Source organism: Papaver somniferum, chromosome 11 (genome assembly GCF_003573695.1).
Source record: "Papaver somniferum cultivar HN1 chromosome 11, ASM357369v1, whole genome shotgun sequence".
Taxonomy (NCBI): Eukaryota; Viridiplantae; Streptophyta; class Magnoliopsida; order Ranunculales; family Papaveraceae; genus Papaver; species Papaver somniferum.
Window position 1 is genome coordinate 115,497,539 of NC_039368.1, and position 15,258 is coordinate 115,512,796.

The following is a 15,258-nucleotide window of genomic DNA, read 5'->3' on the forward strand; positions in this document are numbered from 1 at the left end:
TAGTCATTGGTTGGAACTAGAACTAAGGTATTGGAATTTGGTTGTAGAGTTGAACTGATTTTGCATGACACCGGAACGGCTAGTACCGAGAATCATCTGGTTCATATGCATGGGTATAGTTTCTACGTCGTGGTGTACGGATCAGGGAATTACCACCTAGAACAACAAAGCTAAATCCGGTGGATCCACCCTATTTGAATACCATTGGAGTTCCTGTTGGTGGTTGGGTTGCCATTCGATTTGTAGCAGACAATCCTGGTATGCTTACTCTCATTGACCTCAGATTTCTCTTTATCAATTTTGACACCTTGATTATCATATGAGAGAAAAAGTTGTATTGATTCCATATGAAGATTGTTTACAAAAATATATTTTGATGGGTATTTTAGATTTGGAGTGAGTTAATCTTGTTGCAGCTATTTTTAGTGGATAAATATTTTTGAGAAAGAAAAAATGTTAATTGTGGAAATGCACTTAACATGTTTTCCGCTATTATCCAGACATTTGCTGAGCTTAAAGAGGAAGACAGTTTGATGTTAAAAGGAAGGTTTCATTTAAAGAAGGTACAAGAACTCACTCAAACCTTTTGTTTTTATTGCTTTATACTTACCAATTTCCTCCCTGAATTTAGCTATTGTTTGGATCATAACTAATCATTTTGGCTTTCAATTTGTACGTTTAATAGGAACCGGCAATATTAAGGAGTTGGGAGGAAAAAAAGGCTTGGAGCAATCAACTCGAGAGAATTAAGGTGAATGACTAACCATATTGTTTGAGTAGAATAACAATTTACTTCCATCTAGGTAGAGTTGCAGGTGAAAAATAAAGAGGTAATATGTTCTGTTTGACGTGTAAGTAGATGTGTACATAATAATACACCTATGGATCGTTAATGTGTACAAAATTATACACCTATTGATCGTTAAGTGCACATAATTATGCCCATGTTGATCGTTAATGTGCACTTAGTTATACACTTGTTCCTCGTTAAAGTATGTATAAAAGAAAGAGTGGGTTCGATATGTGGGACATCCTATGATATATGGCAGAAAACCAACGCTAGCAAGAATGACAATGGCTACAATGGGTCTGGCAGATGGTTGAGTTTTTTGTAATTTGTCGTCATTGCTTGAAATAGTTTAAAGTTCTCGTTGCCATAATTTTTTCTTATTTTTGTGTTGATTCTTTTCACGGTGCAGTTGGTACCAACAACATTCTCGTGCACAACCTCCTGCACCCCTACCGTGTCGGAGAAATGATAGAGGCAGTGGCCCTGGTAGACCACAATAAAGAGGAAGATATAGTGGCGACGATGAGGGTCGTCGGTCACAAGGAAGAGAAGGAGGGGCATCTCATGTTTGCTTAGGATCCGGAAGGTATGTTTGAGATTGGAGCCTTGTAAGTATATGGGCTGAATTGTGATGCTTATATACTTAGATGATGCAAAGTTTATGATTTTGGACTATGGACGATGGTTGCTTCTTGTGCATTCGGATGTTTCTTGGTATGGTGGGAGTTATAATAGACCTGTGCAGTCTAGTTTCAATTGACATGAATATTATTATTTTATTTTATTGTGAATATTAAATTAATAACTGGGTTAATTTGTCTTCGTAAGGATATGTTGTCCAAGACTGTTAAACACTTTTTTTTATTTATCATAAGTGATTTTGAGCCACTCTAGATAGATAAGCTGAAGTGTTTTCGGGTATAGTTTTGAAAATTTCACCGCAGTTTGGTGTAGTAGAGGTGTGGAAGGAATATTTCTTTGTTGAATGTGCACAACTGCTCTATCATCTCCTTTTCCAACCTCTACCGTGGAATTATGTGTTGAATTACTTTGTTTATCAAGTTGGTAAATTGTTTCTAATGGTAAGAATTAATCGGTGTATTTTCTTATACACCAGTTATCCGGGTGCACATTAAAGTGTACTTTTTTTTTGCTTGCTATACGAGGTGTATATGCTTGTACACCAGTTATATGTTGTGGTCTCCTTGAAAGTGCGCATGACTCTTCCTTGAAAGAGCTATATTATTGTATAATGTATGCGTTTTGTTTACATCGGTTTTGCTAATAGTGTACATAGTTGTACACCATTGTGTTATCTTTTTTTTTTTTTTTTATGTTTTAGTTGTACACTATGTTGATTTTTTTTAAGCTGGGCATAATCTAGTTTAGTTGTTTTTTGTTTATGTTTCTTTCTTTAGAGCAACTTAATGTATAATATATTTTTTTCAGGTCGAAGATCATGAGGATCATATCTTAACTGTTCTTTGGTTGATTTTCTTTAGGGCATAGAGATCCCGGATAGTTATTATAGTTCCAGGTTATATAGCTTACGGAAGTCGGGTGTGTTTGGGGTAACAGAAAAAAAAAGTCTACCAGCAGCATTCAAGCTGTCTACAGGTGAGCTTTTTCACAGTGTGTTTTTTTTTTTGAATGATCCTATAGATTTATAATTTTTAAACTCGGAACTTGCACCTCTAGAAATGTTCCATTATTAGCTGCTAGTTTCGTCACAGTATTATGATTTCCAACTTACTATTCGATTTTCAGAGCCAAACTTTACTAATACATTTGACAATATACAATGGAACATCAACTTTAGAATAGATATACATTCACTCTTTAAACAACTTGAAGTTTGTGAAAATCGTTGCATTTATTTTACCACCGCACCACCTTTGTAATTATGCATTTCTTTTTACCAAAATTCTTAGTGTGTACATAATTGTACACATATTGATTATTAATATGTACTTTATTGTACACATGTTGATTCTCAATGTGCACACAGTCATACAAATTCTGAAGGTGAATAAGCGAAGTTTTCCGTTAAGGCATCTTCTCTTCCCTATCACATTAACAATTAACATTCTTATATGGTTTGAATAAGTGACCCATTATAAACTGCAACATTGGATGACCTGACTAATTTATTAGAGAGACATCGGTGATACTTCTATAGTTAGTTTCATACTTCTTAAGCTAATGTATACATAGTTGTACATATGTAGATTGTTAATGTGTCATAATAGTTCATGCTAATTGTGCAGATAAATGTACACTTGCTGATGGTTAATGTGCACATAAGTATATATACACATGTTGACTATTAATGTGCACATAAATGTACACGTCTTTGATTCTTATGCTCTCTGGATCTGCACCTTACATTGATGAAAACATTCTCACTTTTCCCAATGCCTCTCTGTTTTGGCGCAGTCTAGTCCTGAGAAGAGGAGTGCATCTCATCGTAAGGAGGAGGTGAAAGCCCTGATATATGCAGTTAAGAAAGTCTTAGAAAAAGGTGCTCATTCAGGGCGAACCTGCTCGTTTTCGCAGCCCATCAAAACATGATTCTGATGCTTATGTAAGTTATCTGACCACATTTTTGATTTTTAGTCTTGGAAACCAGAATTAGTAAATAAGCGTGTAAGGCTCGACCTATATTGCATGACTGATGTACGGTTTTCATAATGGACAAGTCGCATCCTTTGAGTAAGCATTTTTTTTAAGTTGGTGGGTGTTTGTGAACCTTTGTTCGATTATTACTTTGTTAAACTTATTAACGATGCACTTAGTGTGACAATTAAGTAGTCTGTGAACCTTTTTTCAGCTTGTCAAATGTTAAGCTGTCGGACTTGATGAATGAGTTAAATATTTTGTGAACCTTTTTTTTTTCTTTTTCTGTTTGTCAAATATTGAGGTTGCTGGACTTGATGAATGAATGCGTGTAAATAGAAGGCTTAATAGTTCGTGGCATGAGAGCTTTGTTTGATTTTGCTTCACATAATTTCCTACGTGCAATGATTTTTTTCTATTCTTTCTCTTATCCTTTTTAATGATGCATCTTCTGGATAATGGGATTTCTGATTGTGGTGACCATATAAATTGTGATTCTATAGTTGTGTTGAATGGGATTGGTTAGTTGAAAATTGTTGGAAGGTAGGTGTTTGTAGAGGTGTACATGTTTGTACACATGTTGGTTACTACTTAAAATAATAGATATCTTCTTTTACCTTCTTATGAGTCCTAATTGAAAGACCTGGTTGAGTTTCTGTAATGGTGTAAACAGGATGCTTGTGAGTCACTAACTAAATCATGTGGCTGTTGTGGAAGCATCATGAAGGATAAGTTGTATCATGGTATGTGTGAGTTGCATCATGGTATGTGTGAGTCTATATGTGTCTTTAACACCTACTTCTTTTGTTATTACTATATTTTATGAAAAGAAGCGAGAGAGTTGCGACGTAGGTCTATATATCCATACCATTTCTGGTTAATAGCTAAACTGGTTATGAATCAAACACTCTTCCTCGAAAACTCAGAATCATAACAACTAATATACGTCTTCAGGTTTGTATAGACTGGTGCTCGTGTTTTCAATTTCTTTTTCTTTGTACTGTATATTGTTAAACTGATTGATCTTTTTTTATATATGCTAGGTTGCTTGCTGGGAGCTCCAAATGAATATTGATTGTTAGGGGTGAACATGCTTGTTATGTGTTAGATTTTAAAAGCATACTTGTTACTGGTTCTTGGATGGATGATCTAAGTTGTACGTGGTGTACAAACTGGGGCACCTTGTCCTGTTTTTGAATTTTCATGTTTGTAAACCAGTTTAAACTAAAGATTTAAAAAAATGAGAATTATATAGTCATATGGGTACTCTTTTTGTAGCTCCCTGAAAGAGCTCTCCGAATATATAAAGTTTGTGAATTTTGGACAAACGGTTCAAAAGATAAATCGTTTTTTAATTTTTTTTATGTTAATTAAAATTGCTGACTGGTAGGCTTCTAAAAGGTCCTAAAAATTATCCCCGGCCAAAAACTTGGTGGGCCCGGAGATATGTATAAAATTAAGCGCAATGAAACGCGGGCCTACAGTAATACCGCAAGTGCACGGTCGTCGGTTGTAGCTCGTGCAAGTACGGGTCGATCCACAGAGATCGGGAGTGTTTTGTAGTTTTCTAGCTAATTGGGTTCCTAAATTGCTGTTGGGCTTTGAATACCCTTTGAGTAAATTGGGCTTAATGGGTTTGTTTTTAACAATAAAATGAACTGAGCTTGGGCTCAGTTGGTCTTGAAGTGCACTAGGCTTTGGGCCTTTGATTGAGTTCAGGTTTTTGGATTAAGCCCACAGTTGACTGAATTGAGCTTTTAGCCTTAACCTAAACTGTGGGTGGGCCTTACTGAACTGGGCTTTGAGCCTTAATGAACTGGGCTTTGAGCCTTAATGAACTGGGCTTCAGTTTGTACAAACAATGGACAGTGGGCTTAGAACTGAGAACTAGGCCTTGAACTGGACTGATGGGCTTTTGCTTGGCAGCAGGCTTGGCAGCAACAGCAGCAGCAGCAACAACAGAGAAGGCACCAGCAGCAGCACAAGGCAAAGATGGAAGCAGCAACAGTACTGCAGGGCAGAGGCAAGTGCACAGCAGCAGGGGAAAGAAAAGGCAGCTGCAGCAACAGCAAGGGAAGCAACAGCAGCAGTAGCACAAGCAAGGAAGAAAAAGGCAATAAAGCAAAGGCAATGCAGTAAACAACAACAATGGAAATACTAGACAGCAAAGAAAGATGACAATGAAGAAAACAGTGTGAACAAGATAAATGAACCAAGGCCTAAGGCCAATGGCAGGGATGTGGAGAAGAAGTAACAAACCAAAGCTAAGGCATTCATCTAGAGTGGGAAGAGAACTAGCTTGCTATGAGCACTAGTTTCTCCCATTGCTCAATCAGTGCATCCTAAGCATACAAAAATGGAATGGCAAGATAATCAGCTTGCTATGAGCACTGATTTCTTCCATTACTCAATCAATTCAGTGCTTCAAAGGCTTCTAGCCTAGCATTAACAGGAACATAACAGGAACATTAACAAAGGAACATTATCAAAGGAACTTATCAACACAATGCATCAAAACAAGCACATTAACAGGATCATCAACAGGATATGAAAATAAACACATTAACAGGAACATAAACAGGAATTGATTGGAAATTAAAACATGAAATTAAAACATGCACATTAACAGGAACTGATGTGAAACTAAAATTGAACATTAACAGGAACTTGCACAACAAACATGAACATAACTGAAATTAAACTAAAATTGAAAATTAACAGAACTTGAAAGTCCTGGACACTGGCTAGTCCAGCATACCCTCTCACACACACCCACAGTCCCAATTTATACCCAATTACATCATTAGGGTTTACACCCTTTTCACCCAAAAATCCCCAAAACAGTAGACATTAGGGTTCTACCTAATGTGACAGAAAATCACAGTTGAATTCAATTACCTACCCTATATCACCCACTTTATCTTCTCCATGCTCTATCTCAACCTAATTAGGATTTATGTAAAAACCCCCAAATTGACAGAACTAGGGTTTGGTAAATTCTTACCTAATTTGATGTAGCAACATCAAATTAAACTCGACCCATTCTTCTCCTTGGTCTGCTGCACCTTTCCCATGCTTCAATTACGTCTTATAGCCTCACCTAGTTTATTGATTTATCACCTAGGGTTTCAGTGGTGAAAAATCAATAAGTTAGATGGCTATAGAGGTAGGGGAGGTAGCTACGGCGTGTAGGTGGTGTTTGGTGGTGATTTGGTGGAGGTTAGGTGGTAGAGATGGTGGTGACAGAGGTGGAGAAGGTGGTGGTGTACGGTGGCGGACATGGGTTTTCTGCAGAGGAATGGGGAGATGGGGGAGAAGGAGAGCTCGACTGTTTTGGGAGAAGGGTGCGTTTGGTTAGGTCATAGGGTTCGGGTGCTCCAGTGTGTGGCGGCTTCATCGATTTTTGATGTTCAGCGAGACTAAGCCGTGAGATGTGGAGCTGGTAGGTAGATCGGACGGTGATGCGGAGGCAAGCGAGGAGCGACCGTCGGATGAAGTGATACAACGAAACGAACGGTGCTAGATTAGGTTAGGTGCTGTAGTGTAAGGCGGAGATATCAAACTTTGATGAACATCAAGGGAGCAACCGTTGGATTCAACTACCATCTAATCTGAAGGCTTGGAATTTCAGCGCTGTGGTGCTTGGCAGAGACTTCAGATTTTGATGCTCTATGAAGGAGCGACCGTCGGATGCTTCTGAGAACTGATCTGATGGCTGAGAACGGAGGCGTTTTTGTGTGTAGAAAATGAGGTTGTGCGAATCATTCTTCGCGGCTTCCTTGCGTGATTTCTCCCGGCTTTTCACTACTTTTCTGCTCTTTTTGCTCCGCAAGTCATCCAGACTTTATTTATTACCTAAAAATGCAAAATTAATTAATAAAAATATTTATTCTTGAAAACAATGAAAATACAGAATATGGGATAAAATGTAGAATTAATGCACAAAAGATGAGTTAAATGCCAACAAAAAGGGATAAATATATACAATATTTGGCACTCATCACTGACATCATCAGAATTAAACTGCAAATATTTAGACAAAATTGTAAATGATAAGGGTTATTAGTGTACTTTTTTATAATTTGGACTAATTTGTATCTAGTTTACTCGGCTATACTAAACTGTATTTTTGGATTGACTTTTGGACTGAACTACATTTTTCTCTTTCCTAAGATGTCTTAGAATCATTGGATTGTATGGCAGTTGGAAATACGGCCCAAAAACGGCTGTGAACCATTTTCTCTTTAAAACTCTAGTTTCCCTCTGCACTGTTTCCCTCTTTATTTCTTTGGAATTTGTTTTCTCCACTTCAATGTCTTCTCTTGTACTTTAAGAAAAGTAATTACCCATCATCCATAATCAAAAGGCGTTCGGAACAAGTTTTTCGAAAAGCAAGAAGTCAATTTGGGTGTGGAATTTCAAAACGACTTCTAGAAGCAGAAAAATCGACTTTTTGTGAAGCAAAATATCTGTACTTCTGACTTCTGCTTCTCCAGAAGCAGAAGTCATAAACAAAATTGTATCCAAATGCCCTATTAGCGTGTTTGCACTTCTGGCTTTTCGACTTCTCATGTGTTATCTTATACCTTTTCAAATTGAAGCCAACGATGCAAACCACAATACTTCCTTAATATGCAGAGTTTTCCGAACCTCTTCATATGGCAAACCAAGTCCAAAAAAATGTATTAGAACACATATGGGTACCCAAATTAAATTTGCACTAACAAAATTGGATGAAAACTGATTGATTTTAAAAGGAGAGACTATATTTCCATTGTTCTAGCCAATAGTCCAGGGTATGTATATGGAGATGCTTTTATAATCTCTACATGGTTAAAGGAAGGGTTAATTAAAAGAAACACTCTTAAGTACATCTCGGTTCAGGTCCAACTTTTATACTTACAAAACTTACACTATCATGAATGCATAATAGCTCAAATTGGAAATAGGCTGGGGAGAATTTCTGAAATCCTAATCATGGTTAAATAGAGGTCAATATTGAAAAACAGTTGAAATATTCAGTTGGAGCACAAGTGGGTTCAAACCCAGAACCTGTCATTTATGTCATGCACATGACCTTCCCTCACAGTGCACGCAACCATTGCAATAGGTTATGACATGTTGGGGAAATCAGACTAAACTAACCTTTAGAGGACATCTATGATCTGGGTCTTGATTCAAATTAGAAGATGAATCATAAAGTTGGGAAAATAACCTCAAAGTTTTTTCCCACACATTTCTGACATTTATGTCTTCCTATGTGTCCTTTAATTAATCCCCAAACTATAATCTGGATTGAACTAGAATGGTAGATTTATTTATTTTTGAAGCATGCACTAGAATGGTAGATGAATATGAACTTCTTAACATGCTCTACGGGTCGCACACAATTGTTGAGTCGAAACATAGTTTCTTTGTAGATGGAAATGACTCAAACTCGGATGAGTTTCCAGAATCATTTTTAGGGAAAAGAACCTGCTGCCATATCACTCGAAAACCCATCATATTCTCCCCTACCCGACTATCAAGCCATTTCAAACTGGGACTTTCAAATCTCGGAAAACGGTTTCCTGAGAGATGTTGTATATCACCATGATTAAATCACTTTTCCTTCTGAGGATCCTTCATATCTGCAATATGGTATTCTTGTTGAGGAATTTTTCTTCTCAACTCCTCACGAAATCCCTGAATCTAAAAAATAAATCTTCATCATAATTGTTAGAGCACTGCTTGGACGAACTCGCAAGTTTTGGTATCCCAAGCTTTTTTCAATATTAAATGCACAAACTTTATTTCTATTATACTAAAGTCAAGTCCCAAACTAGGATTAAAGTATGGCAGTTGAGTATCATACATCACTGAATAACCTTCAAAGATTGAAGACTAAAGAACAAACGAAGAAACTTGGAAAACTTCTTTGACAAAGAGGTATGTGAAGGATGAACCATCCTATTTACTCAAGACATTTACCATTCTATCTTATTGAAAAGGCGTAGTTATAACAACCCCACCCAATAATTCGTTCGGCAATCTGTATATACTAACTCCGAGAGCACAACTTATAAAGCTAGCTCAATCAAGAAATAAACCAAAGAATTACATCTCAATTTCTCAATACAATCTAAAATCCAACAGATAGAAATCTGTGAGCCCAATTGATATGAGAAATAACTTGGACGGTACCAAAAACCAATGCCCAAGTGTCAATCAATTTATATCAACAGCTAAAGGTCGGATTTACCAAATGATTGATGCACAACCTGTGATATTTCAATTAGATAAACAAATATAATGCGAAAAAATAAAAAAACACATACACCAGAAGTTTTGTTAACGAGAAAACCGCAAATGCAGAAAAACCCGGGACCTAGTCCAGATTTGAACACCACAATGTATTAATCCGCTACAGACACTAGCCTACCACAAGTTAACTTCGGACTGGAATGTAGTTGAGCCCTAACCAATTCTCACACCGATTAAGGTACAGTCGTGTTCCTTACGTCTATGAATCCCAGCAGGACTCTACGCACTTGATTCCCTTAGTTGATCTCACCCACAACTAAGAGTTGCTACGACCCGAAGTTGAAGACTTATAAACAAATCTGTCTCCCATAGATAAGTGTATTCTGATAGATAAATCTGTCTCCCACATAAGTACTTATGAATTTTTTGTTATGTCTTTCGATGAATCAAGGTGAACATGAATTGATTATATGGTCTTATATTCCCGAAAAACAGCCAAAAAATATCAATCACCTCACAATAACTTAACTATATGGTAGTAGAAGAAGTTATTATGGAATCATAAAGAATAAGATGAAGAGCTTTGTGATTACTTTTTATATCTTACCTATGGGAGATAAATCTCGAGTTAATCTTAGAGAAGATAGTACTCAATACGATAGAACAAGTAAAATCATATCACACAACTATAAAGAAAATAGTTGGGTCTGGCTTCACGAATCCCAAATCAAGTCTTCAAGTCGTTGACCTATAATGGTTTTGGAAAAACCTAGGTTAAAGGAGGATCGAATCTAGTCGCAACTATGACACAGGAAAGTATCGGGATTAGGTTTTCCAGTTGCTAGAGTTCTCAATTACATAATCTTTCAAATCAGGGTTTACTTTCAATCAAATCTAAGATAACTTAGTAACAAAGCATTCAATATTCACCGTTAGATGAAAACCTGATTTAAGATTCAAGCTAAGTCTCCTTAAAACCAAAGCAATATCTCTCCATCGTTAGATGGTCTTAGCTTATCACACACAAATGAAATATACTTTCATTTAGATATGGGTATCCATACCTAAACGTGTATATTGAGTTGTCTCAATGATAGTTTACCGAAGTTAGCCATATGAACACTTTTGTCTTAACCACATTCATCCAACACTTCTAGATCAACTATGATGATCAATCAAACATGAAAGATAATTAAATGAATCTAATTGTGTTTCAAATAGAGTTGTTCAATTGTTCACTATTTCACAGAAATATATATGAACGAATTGAATCAAAATCGGATTGATTCATGAGAATCAGTTCATGAACATTAGCCACGGTTTGCAAAGATTGCATTCCTTAATTCATAAATGTATTTGTTCATGAGTATGAAAACATATTTAACCTATTTTAGAAATTTGACCACTAAGTTTTTGGACTTTGGTTTTGTCTAGTAGTTTGTAAACCGGTATGCATATTGTTGTCCCGTACCTTAACTCAGGTAGAACCATTCGCATACTTTGGTTCCCGGACTTTAACAGTTAAAACCGTTTGCATACTGGTATGAAAACAAGGTTTCCAAACCTAATTCATACCACAATAGTTTTCATACTGGTGTGCATACTGTGATGCATCCAGACAAAGGTTAATTTGTTCTAAACTCCCATTTCAATCATTGAAACATCCTTAGAAGACGACAATAGTTGTCTCACACAAACTATTAGATTATAAGTAATTTTTAAGTGATAGAATGATTAATACGAAACTTTCTGATTCGACATCAAATGAGTGTCTCACACAAATCATGTAAGATGTTTCAAGGCGATTTTCACATGATCATATTTTAACTTATTATTTATTTTCCAACAAATTAATTATTTCCAACTAAACTCGTCAAGAATATGATGAACGTAGCTAAAGCAAAAAGCTTGCAAAACATATTTCGAGAAATAGATAATCGAGTTAAACCCATCTCAAAATATCAAATGTGTATAATATAAAAGTCTATATAGCTATACAACTTAGTATCATTAGCAGATAGAGTAGAATAGACTTCTGAGTGATATAATTTTTAGTCTCCACATACCTTTTTTTGATGAAGTTCCTCCAAGCTCTCCTCAGTAGATCTTCGTCTCCAATTGATGAACGTCGTGAAGTCTAAATCTCAACTACACATTTTATCCTAATCTGAGACATATCTATAAGTAGACTAGAAATCAAGACTTATAGTTTTGATCACCTATACTTGACAAACAAACTTGAGATAGCAACACTTGAGAGTTCGAGCGATCAATGCTCTAATACTTATAAGACTATGTCGTATGATATTAGTAGATTTATACTGCAAAGAAGAAATTTCTAGTCAAGCTTCTCTTGATAAATCTCTCAAAATATGATTCAAGCAATAAATGTTCATAGATCCTTAATAATCTTGGTTTAGAAAAATTTATTATTCTTGAACTATTTTTGTTTGAAATTGATCATTTGGAAATTTTCTAAGCAAAGATATTTATTATCTATGACGATTGGAAATATTTCGTATTGCTTAAAGAGAGTTTTCATAACATACTGGATTCTGGACACAGAGTATGTATGCATACCCAATACGCGTACCCTAGTGGTCTGAATTTCAAAGTAGGATATGCATGCATACTGAGTACACGTACATCATGGCTCTGATTTCGTGAAAATGAATGAGGTACACATACCCGGTATGCATACCCTTCGGATCTGAATTCGTGAATGACTAAGGGTACACATACCTGGTACGTGTACCCCAACAACCTAAGTTTGCGGACGGATCCACAGGTATGCGTAAACCTATGCATACCTTCCCAGTACTGAACTAAGCAGATGCTCGTAAAATATTTTCACAAATATGTTTGGTATTACTACAACTCTCATAAATACTTGTAAGACAACTTTTTTCATTAAATCACTCTATGTTTATAGTCTTGAGTGTTAATGAACATGTTAGAGCATAGCTCGGTTGAACCCACCAAGTGTTGGTATGTCAAGTTTGGTTGTCATGTTTTAGTGAACCAAAACTCATTTAAAGAGTCGCTTGATTATATGCTAGAGTCAACTTCGTATAGGTTAGCTAGAAAGTTACTAGGATATGAGACATACAAGTATTATGTGAAGACTTGAAGAATGTGAAGATGTAAAGCTACATCGACGACATCATCCTTCCTCTTGAGGTTAGTAATATTTTGACTTGGACTGTTTCATTCCTAACATATATTTAAAGTCGTGCATATAGAAAACATAATTGTGAAGCTGTGAATGATTGTACTCTAGTTATACATAGTATTAAAGAATTACAATACGAAGTATAACGTCTATCTTTTGAACTTCGTAAATAAGACATTGACATAATTGTATGCATGCTATTGTGATTATTTATGGGTATGGGTGAATATTTCGTCATAGGAAACAATGTTTTACATTCATTTAAAGGAAGTGCATTCATAAACTTGTTTTGTGAATCGAAAGGGAAATCGCAAGGCTTATTGGTATTGTTATTCATTAGAAATCTTTGGATCACCAATATGTGTGGTTGAGTATAATCGTTCATAACTTGTTTATGTATCTTGGTAAAACTAATCACAATGCCTGACTTTTGTACTGGTACGAATTTTATTAGTGAAACCGATCTTAGGTAATCACCTGAGATGGCATGATCAATATTTTGTAATTGGTATGACCAACTCTAGACATTGGGTAACTGATCCTAGTAAGAGGTGCAACCGATCACAAGCATATGGAATTGATCCTTATAAGAGGTGCAACAAGTCTTAGTAATTGGTAACTGATCCTATAAATTGTGCAACCAATCACAAGTAAAATACTATAATAATGTGGTAACCGATCCTAGTACCTAGTCAACCAATTTTCGAAAACTAGTGTGACTGATCCTAGTACCCACATGGAGGTAGAAGCGAAACTTGTTTTGGTAGAACCGTTAAACCCATGATTTGTGATTTGATATGATAATCAATCATATAGCTCTTGGAAGTCAGATGAACCAATTCTAAACTTTTTTGGAAGTGTGGAAAATCGGTTCCAAGATTGTAAACATGAAAAAGGATTTACAAAGTAAAAGATATCGACATACTTTGAACATGTGCAGTAATTCTTATCTTTTATTGTTCAAATATGTTCCTTAATAACTAAAGGAAAATCCCGGATCGAAATAAATTGAGAATCTTTTAATTCAGGTTTTTAGTTTTTATATGCTTTTAGTTTCCAGCAATCAAATGCATATCTCTAGAGAATAAAAATTAGTAATGTTCATTTACTGATTGGAGATTTTATAGTGATATTTCGGTCAATATTTGGACAGTGCATTTCCAGGAATTATGAAAACCGTTTGGGACTTTATTGCATATCTTTGAGAATATTCGGTTTTGGAAATTCCTTGGTGTCCAAACTTCCTTTGTCTATACATACTGAAGTGTGCATTTTGATCAAACTAATCCTTAGAGCTAGCAAAATTACCTAGTTGTGTTGTTACTGGTGGAGACATCTATTCGGAAAGGAAAGTATCCTAATTAAGCAAAATCTCTTACGACCACTCGTTTTAAAGACTTCTTTGGGATTGGGAAGCTCTACGAGTACCGTTGGTGGGAAAGTAGATAATTGCAGTATTATTACTTTTCGATTTTATTTGATTCACTAACGGTTGTTGAACTTTGACTGCACCTAGTTTGTTTATGCTTGAGAATCTTCTCTTCTGATATAAGATTCACTCAAAATAGATCGAAGTGTCTACGGGGATCTTTAGAACTGTTTGTAGATCTAAAGACATCTTGTGATAATCCATCGTTAACATACTCCATTCTGTGTGTGATTGATCACAAGAGATTCAAGTTGTTTGTGTGCAGGTGTTTATTGAAGTTCTAAGAAGATTTGAAGACAAAGAAGATATTTGGGTTCATAATCTTTGGTGTGCACAAAACTTGATCGGCTGGAGGGATTCAACTATAATTGGTTTATCTTTGCGATAACCTTGATTGATTAGCTGTGTAGATCGACATCAATGTATTTTATTTGTGACTAAGAGTACTGATTGCAAAATCTAAACTCAACTACTTTGGTAGATGCATTTTTAGATAGATCTCGGACCCGAAAAAGGAGTTTATTGGTTAAACGGAAGAGCCTTTGTCAAACTCATATCACGTTGTTTGAAAAGAGATGTTACCGACAGATTTGTTGTTCCTTTACTGTTTGGAATATGAACCAACGAAATTGTTCCAAGTGCGTGACTTATTACAAGTTGGAGGCGCAGGGATATTGAGGGAACTAGGTGAACTATAGGTTTAGTTTCTTGGTATCAACTACACGAAGTTGGTTTGATTTTGTATAGCGGCTTAATTCTGAGAGTATTCAATTCTAGACAAGGTCCCGGGGTTTTCTGCATTTGCGGTTTCCTCGTTAACAAAATCTTACTGTGTCATTTACTTTTATTTTTCACAATTATAATTGTTATTTATTATAATTTAAAGTAAATCACATAAACGTTAATTCCGAATATACTTGATATCAATCCTATATAGTATGGTTAAGTCTGAACCTATTATCAAGTATCATACTTCATTTTTATATTGTCTCGATCTTGTATCCATAG

General features: G+C 35.7%; 1 long non-coding RNA gene across 3 annotated transcripts; it reads left to right on the forward strand.

Moving 5' to 3' along the window:
* Positions 1-4,745, forward strand: LOC113321290. Of its 3 annotated transcripts, none has more exons than XR_003346591.1 (7): positions 1-258; positions 501-563; positions 686-751; positions 1,200-1,376; positions 2,293-2,407; positions 3,227-4,360; positions 4,450-4,745. It is a non-coding gene; the product is annotated as an uncharacterized LOC113321290 (long non-coding RNA). The 3 variants fall into 3 exon arrangements; XR_003346592.1 differs by having other exon boundaries at positions 3,232-4,360; XR_003346593.1 differs by having other exon boundaries at positions 3,227-3,374; positions 4,450-4,673.
* The last annotated feature ends 10,513 nt before the right edge of the window (positions 4,746-15,258 follow it).